At 35.0% G+C, this 7,296-nt stretch overlaps 1 pseudogene; it reads left to right on the plus strand.

Moving 5' to 3' along the window:
* Positions 1-5,720: 5,720 nt before the first annotated feature.
* Positions 5,721-6,398, plus strand: LOC115932127 (large ribosomal subunit protein uL30-like; annotated as a pseudogene).
* The last annotated feature ends 898 nt before the right edge of the window (positions 6,399-7,296 follow it).

Here is a 7,296-nt window from a genome sequence, read left to right on the forward strand (position 1 = left end):
TCTCTTTGTTAAATTTATCTGGTAAAATTCTAAACTACTTCTTTATGCTATCTTAAAGTTTTCTCAAAACACTTATTTATAATTGTCTGTCTGAAAGGTCACATATCTGTGTTTCTCCAGGATTGGTCCCTCGTGCCTTGTTGACTACATTTGGTGCGGTCATGTTTTACTGGATGTTATTGATGCTAGAGATGTTCTTCAATGTCTGGACATTGAAGAGTTGGGTATTTATTGTAGTCTTCATTGTCTGGGCTTTTTATTTAACTTGCCTTTTTTGGGAAGTTTTTCTAGATATTTAAAAAATCTTGGGCATTGGGATCTAAACTGTGTCTGCTTTAGGGGGCAACCCATACCCCATATCTTTGTGGTTTCTGCAGACTCATAGAAATACTGTCTTGATGGTCTTGGACAAGATCCAGACAAATTCTCTGGAGGATCAGGCAGATAACTCTTGTTCTTGCCCTACTTTCTTGCAAACAAATGAAGTCTTCTTTCTGTTCTGAGCCACCTAAAGCTGGGGTTTCGAGTTACACATATACTCCTGTGGCCACCACCATGATGACTGTGCTGAGTCAGACCTGAGGTCAGCACAGCACTAGATCTCACCCAAGGTCTTCTGTACCACTACCTGGATACTGCCTTTGTTCATTCAAGGGTCTAGGGCTCTACAATCAGCAGATGGTAAAGCTCACCAGTCCTGTGTCCTTCCCTTCGGGGCAGCAAGATGCCCCATTCCCCAGGTGGGTCCAGAGATGACAGCCAGGATTCACAGACAAGAGTAAAATACCTTAAATATCTACCTTCTGCTCTCTTGTACTGAAGCTGAGCTGGCACTCAAACCACAAGGTGCAGTCCTTCTCATTCTTTTTTTTTTTTTTGAATTAAGAAATGGTTTTTTTTTTATACTTTAAGTTTTGGGTACATGTGCACAATGTGCAGGTTAGTTACATATGTATACATGTGACATGCTGGTGCGCTGCACCCACTAACTCGTCATCTAGCATTAGGTATACTTCCCAATGCTATCCCTCCCCCCTCCCCCCACCCCACCACAGTCCCCAGAGTGTGATGTTCCCTTTCCTGCGTCCATGTGTTCTCACTGTTCAATTCCCACCTATGAGTGAGAACACGTGGTGTTTGGTTTTTTGTTCTTGCGATAGTTTACTGAGAATGATGATTTCCAATTTCATCCATGTCCCTACAAGGGACATGAACTCATCATTTTTTATGGCTGCACAGTATTCCATGCTGGAGAGGATGTGGAGAAATAGGAACACTTTTACACTGTTGGTGGGACTGTAAACTAGTTCAACCATTGTGGAAGTCAGTGTGGCGATTCCTCAGGGATCTAGAACTAGAAATACCATTTGACCCAGCCATCCCATTACTGGGTATATACCCAAAGGACTATAAATCATGCTGCTATAAAGACACATGCACACGTATGTTTATTGCAACACTATTCACAATAGCAAAGACTTGGAACCAACCCAAATGTCCAACAATGATAGACTGGATTAAGAAAATGTGGCACATATACACTATGGAATACTATGCAGCCATAAAAAATGATGAGTCCTTCTCATTCTTATCTCCTCGTTGCAAAGGCAGAGGAGCCTCATGCTCTGACCAGTACTACATGTCCATATGGAGTACTGCCAGGCTACTAGTGATGTTTTCATAAGACTTAAGGGCTTGTAAGTTAGTTTGTGGTGAATGCTGCATGGCCTAGGACTCACCCTTCAAGGTACTGTGCTCCCCTCTGGCCCAGGGCAGGTCCAGAAATGCCATCCCAGAGTCAAGTCAAATCAAAACTACAATGTTATATCATTTCACCCTATTTAAAATGGCTTACATCTAAACGACAGGCAATAACAAATGCTGGTGAGGATGTGGAAAAAAGGGAACCCTTGTATGTTCTGGGTGGGAATGTGAATTAGTACAACCACTGTGGAGAACAGTATGGAGGTTCCTCAAAATCCAAAAATAGAGCTATCATATGATCCTACAGTCCTACTGCTGGTTATATACCCAAAAGTATGTAAATCAGTATACTGCAGAGATATCTGCACTCCCATGTTTCTTGTGGCACTGTTCACAATGGCCAAAATCTGGAGGCAACCTAAGTCTTCATCAACAGATGACTGGATACAAAAATTTTTGTAGTTATACACACTGGAGTACTTTTCATCCATAAAAAATTAGATCCAAGTATTTGCAACAAAATGGCTGGAACTGGATGGAGATTATTATGTTAAGTGAAATAAGCCAGACACAGAAACACAAACATTGCATATTCTCACTTATTTGTGGGATCTGAAAATTAAAACAACTGAACTCATGGAGATGGAGGTAAAATGATGGTTATCAGAAGCTTGGAAAAATAGTGGAAGGGTAGGGGGCAGTTGGGGATGGTTAATGGGTACAAAAGTAATAGAATATTTTAATAAGACCTAGTATTTGAGAGCAAAAAGGGTAACTATAGCCAGTAATAAGTTAGTAGTTCTACATTTAAAAATAAAAGAATATAATAGGATTGTTTGTAACACAAAAGATAAATGCTTGAGATGATAAATACCCCATTTTCAAGGATGTGATTATTTCACATTACATGCCTGTACCAATACACCTGATGTACCCCATAAATATACACACATAGCATGCACCCACAAAAATTAAAAACAAAAAGGTCTAAAAAAATTTCTATCTGCCCTTCAAAAATTTTAACTTCACAAGGGCAGGAACTTTGCATGTTCTTGTGACCTGCCAAATCCACATCACTTGGAAAAGTGCCTGGCAATATTAAAGGCTCAAACATGTTTTAGAGTGAATGACTGAATCACAGACAGATGAGCAATTGGAAATCTAAATTGTTAATATTTATTCATTTATGGATTATCTAATACTTATTTGGATATCTTGTATATATATTAATACAATGTTCTGAGGTAGTATACTTTAGTTTCCATTCCGGTTAACTTTAAGAAAGAGTTCGTTTTTTGTATTTTTAATTGTGTATAAGAAAGTACAATTAAAAGTGTTGGTATTTTAAATACATTTTAATATCATTAGACTGTTTGCCTTAGCTTGTGTCCTTCATGAAGTAGAGCCTGGAGCAAAAGCACATGTTCAGTACTTCCAGAGAATGGAATATTATTCAGCATTAAAAAGAAATGAACTAGCAAGGAAATTTAAATACATGTTAACCAGTGGAAAGAAGATAATATCAAAAGTATACATACTGTATTCTTTCAACTGTATGACATTTTAGAAGAGGCAAAACTATAGAGATGGCAAAAAGATCAGTGGTTTCCAAGGGTTGGGGAAGGGAGGAATGAATAGGCAGAGCACAGAGGAATTTTAAGGCAGTAAAACTACTCTATGTGATACCGTAGTGTTGGATATATGCCCTTATACATTTGTCTAAACCCATGGAGTGGGAGATGTTAATACTAGGGAGATTATGCATGTGTAGAGACAGGGAGTATAAGGGAAGTCTCTGCACTTTCTACTAATTTTTTTTTTTTTTTTTTTGTGATGGAGTCTTGCTCTGTTGCCAGGCTGGAGTGCAGTGGAGCGATCTGGCGCCATGGGGCCAGATTTCATTCATAGTGATAGTCATTAAAAAACAAACTTTAAAAGGGGAAATAATTTGTCTTATAATTTATATTAAAACTGCAGTAAGAGTTTTGATTATTTGGATAATTTCCTTAGGTGTTTCTTAGCAATAATAAAGTCTCTCACCAACCCCCACCCTCATTCTCCATGATGTTTCCATCATTGGTGGATGTTAAATAGGAGAAGAACAATCATTTTGTCATCATTAGACTGCTTATTGCATATTAGTGGTTTGAGAGATGATGATTTGCAAATAAATAATAGAAAATTGTGGCAAATGAATAATATCATTAAAATATGACATGTAGATAGAGCAATGTAAAATGAATTGATAAATGCCAAAGCATGTTTACTATATTTGAAAAGTATTTCTATACAGTCCTAGTTATTACATAGCATTATGATGCATTTATACTTACAGCATATACATTCATAAAACTTTAATTTGCTTTTCACTTTTAGCATTCATTTTTCAAGAAACAATGAAAAAGATATTCCTTCAAAACCATAAAGAATCAATAAATATACCCCAAAAGTATGTTTTACTGCACACATTCTTCTTATTCCATTTTAGGGTAAAGTACATTTTCCTTTTATTTCTGAATTTTTTCAATTATCCTTCCTTTTTTAGGTGGGAGAGAGGAAAACAAAAAGGTCAGGAATGGAGAGTAAGGAGGGTTTAATCTAGTTAAGATTGTTAGCACAGGCTGCATATTGGTCACTGACAGAGTCTCCATTACATAGTAAAAAAAATAAAAGGGAGAAAACTTTTGATGAATAGACAACATCTAATTTCTGTGCAAGAAAATCTTAAATTACTTTCAATTATTATTCCAAAAGGCAAAATTAATTGTAAATAACTAGATGTCATTAAAGCCAGATTCTGCTGGGTAATGCAAATCTTTTACAGTTTTGTTTCAGTTAACTGCCTCATTAATGATTTATAGATGTGTATACAGCTGTGGGAACCATAGCATTATCTAATGCACTCAGAGCATAATTACATATGAAAAGAACTATGCAGCTCATGGGAAAATCTCTGAAATTACTTACTGCTTTAACTTCAATTATATTAAGATGTAAAGCATTTTGAAATAGACTTTGATGTTTTGTCATGTTTTTGACTCAAAATGTTGCCAACTTTTAAAGAAAAATTGGGATTTGCCATCAAATAAAAATGTTTGCATACTTCTTCAGTGCACACAGCATGCAGAAACATTAAGGCTTGTTTAACAAAGAAATTAAGCAATTTATTTACTATTTAGGAAGCCAGTTCAGAAAACATTTCTCTTTGTGCATCTGTTATGTATGAAGAATGAAAATTTACTCAGTAAAACAAAAGCATAGTCTTTTTTATCACTATACTAGAATACAGATCATTTCAAGATAAAAGTCTTAGAATACCAATTTTCTATCACATTTTATCTAGTTCTATAGGGTAATACTTTTTATTATAACCACTATTTCTTTACCTCTAGGAGAGCCCAGCCCTTTTTTTAACATCATTTGTTCTAGTTCTCCATTCATTTCTTCTTTGGTGAGTATTTTTTTCCTGAATTTTAACGTTTAGATGATATTATACATCATCGATTATTTCTGGACTCTTTTTCCTTTTACATTTAATATACACACATATAACTTTGAACATCTAAGTTCCTAATTCTGACATATATATATATATATAAATGTGACGTAAATATATATATATATATATATATATATATATATATATGTATGTATGTATATTCATAGTTTTAGGATTTTCTATTTACCCAAGTGAAACTTCAATGTTAACTCATTCTTGGTTTTCTGGGTATGTGCAAATAAAATAGTAGTTGATAAAAAATGTGGGAGAGAAATTTAAAAATGATACATTTTTAATTGTTAACACACTGCCTAGGAATAGGTACTCTATAGATAAAGACACAAACATCCAATTTGTTATTAGGTAAAAGAGTCATGCCAAATGCAATTAAGTTTCTCTTTCTTCCTATCAGAGTTTTACTGAGCTCTTTTCTGGCTGGAAACATGGAGGCTGTCCAAGAGAAGAAGATTCCTGCTGTGCCAGAAATGCTTAAGAACAAGTGAAGGATTTAGCAGAGCTGAAAATCAAGTGCCGGGGAAAGAAGTTTTTGCCCAAAAGAGGCTTCGAAAGGTAAGTAGGAAGCTTATCTGTGAAAAAGCGAAGTACTATCACAAGGAATATAGGCAGATGTACAGATCTGAAATTCGAATGGCTAGGATGCTAAGAAAAACTAGTAACTTCTACGTATTACACCTGCAGAACCCAAATTGACATTTGTCATCAGGAACAGAGGTATCAATGGTGTGAGCCCAAAAGTCTGAAGGGTGTTGCAGCTTCTTCGCCTTTGTCAGATCTTCAATGGAATCTTCATTAAGCTCAACAATGCTTCACTTAACATGTTTGGATTCTAGAACCATATATTGCATGGAGATACCCAAACCTGAACTTGGTAACTGAACTAGTCTACAAGCATGATTATGGCAAAATCAACAAGAAGCACATTGCCTTGACAGATAACACATTGATTGCTCCATCGCTTGGTAAATATGGCATCATCTGCATGGAGGGTCTGATTCATGAGATCTCTACTGATGGAAAAATGCTTCAAAGGAGCAAACAATTTCCTGTCGCCCTTCAAATTATCCTCTCCATGAGGTGGAATAAAAAAAAAAAAAAGACCACCCCTTTTGCAGAAGGTGAAGATGCTGGCGACAGGGAAGACCAGAACAACAGGCTTACTAGAAGGATGAACTAACGTGTCTATCATAATTATTTTTCTAATCTGTTCAGTTTATAAACAGTGCCTGCTTTCAAATTGAAAAAAAAAAGTTACTGACTTAGGCTTTAGATGATATTGAAATAACTAGTAACTCATACACAGCACTTTCCCACTGAAGAAAGTGATCAAATGTACACATGACTGTTAAAAAACCAAAATAATGGTTCTTAAATAATGAATGAAATCAGCTGAAGATCATAAACTTAAAATAAGACTTTCTACTCTTCCATTAGGGATGGAATTTTAATTAAACCTGCACCATAAAACCAAATCAATGTGTATTCTGTTTTTGCAGTGAAACCATGACTCTTAATAAAATAAAATGTATATTTAGAAAAAACAGAGGCTGAATAACATGGCCAATTTGTCCTTTAAATTTCTAACTTATAGAATTAGGTGGTAGATCTTTTCCATTTGTTCACATTAATTGTATAATAGGCTATGTCAAAGATCAAAAATAATATCACATGCATAAATTTCAATACTTCCATATTGGTAATCTAGTGGATGAGACCAAAATATAATAACAATGAAAAATAAATAGAAATGATTCCCAAGGAAGACATTTTAGTTTTTTTGTCTGTGCCTTTAAATAAGACTTCTATCATTATTTGCATGTGTAAAACATATTCACTGGGAACACTTTATCCTTTTTATATAATTTTGTTTGATCAAGATTTCTACTATTTCTTTGGGAGTCAAATTTTCATGCTTCCCTAGCTTATGCACCTTTGTAATTTAAAAAGAGTTTGTAAGGTATTATTTACATTGAAACTATCTTAAAATTACTCAGATACAGGAACATAAAGTTGTTTCATCGTGTTCTAATAATTCTAGACTTGGGACACATAAAAGCCTATCTTCAGATTTTCAG

This window comes from Gorilla gorilla, chromosome X (assembly GCF_029281585.2).
Source record: "Gorilla gorilla gorilla isolate KB3781 chromosome X, NHGRI_mGorGor1-v2.1_pri, whole genome shotgun sequence".
Lineage (NCBI taxonomy): Eukaryota > Metazoa > Chordata > Mammalia > Primates > Hominidae > Gorilla > Gorilla gorilla.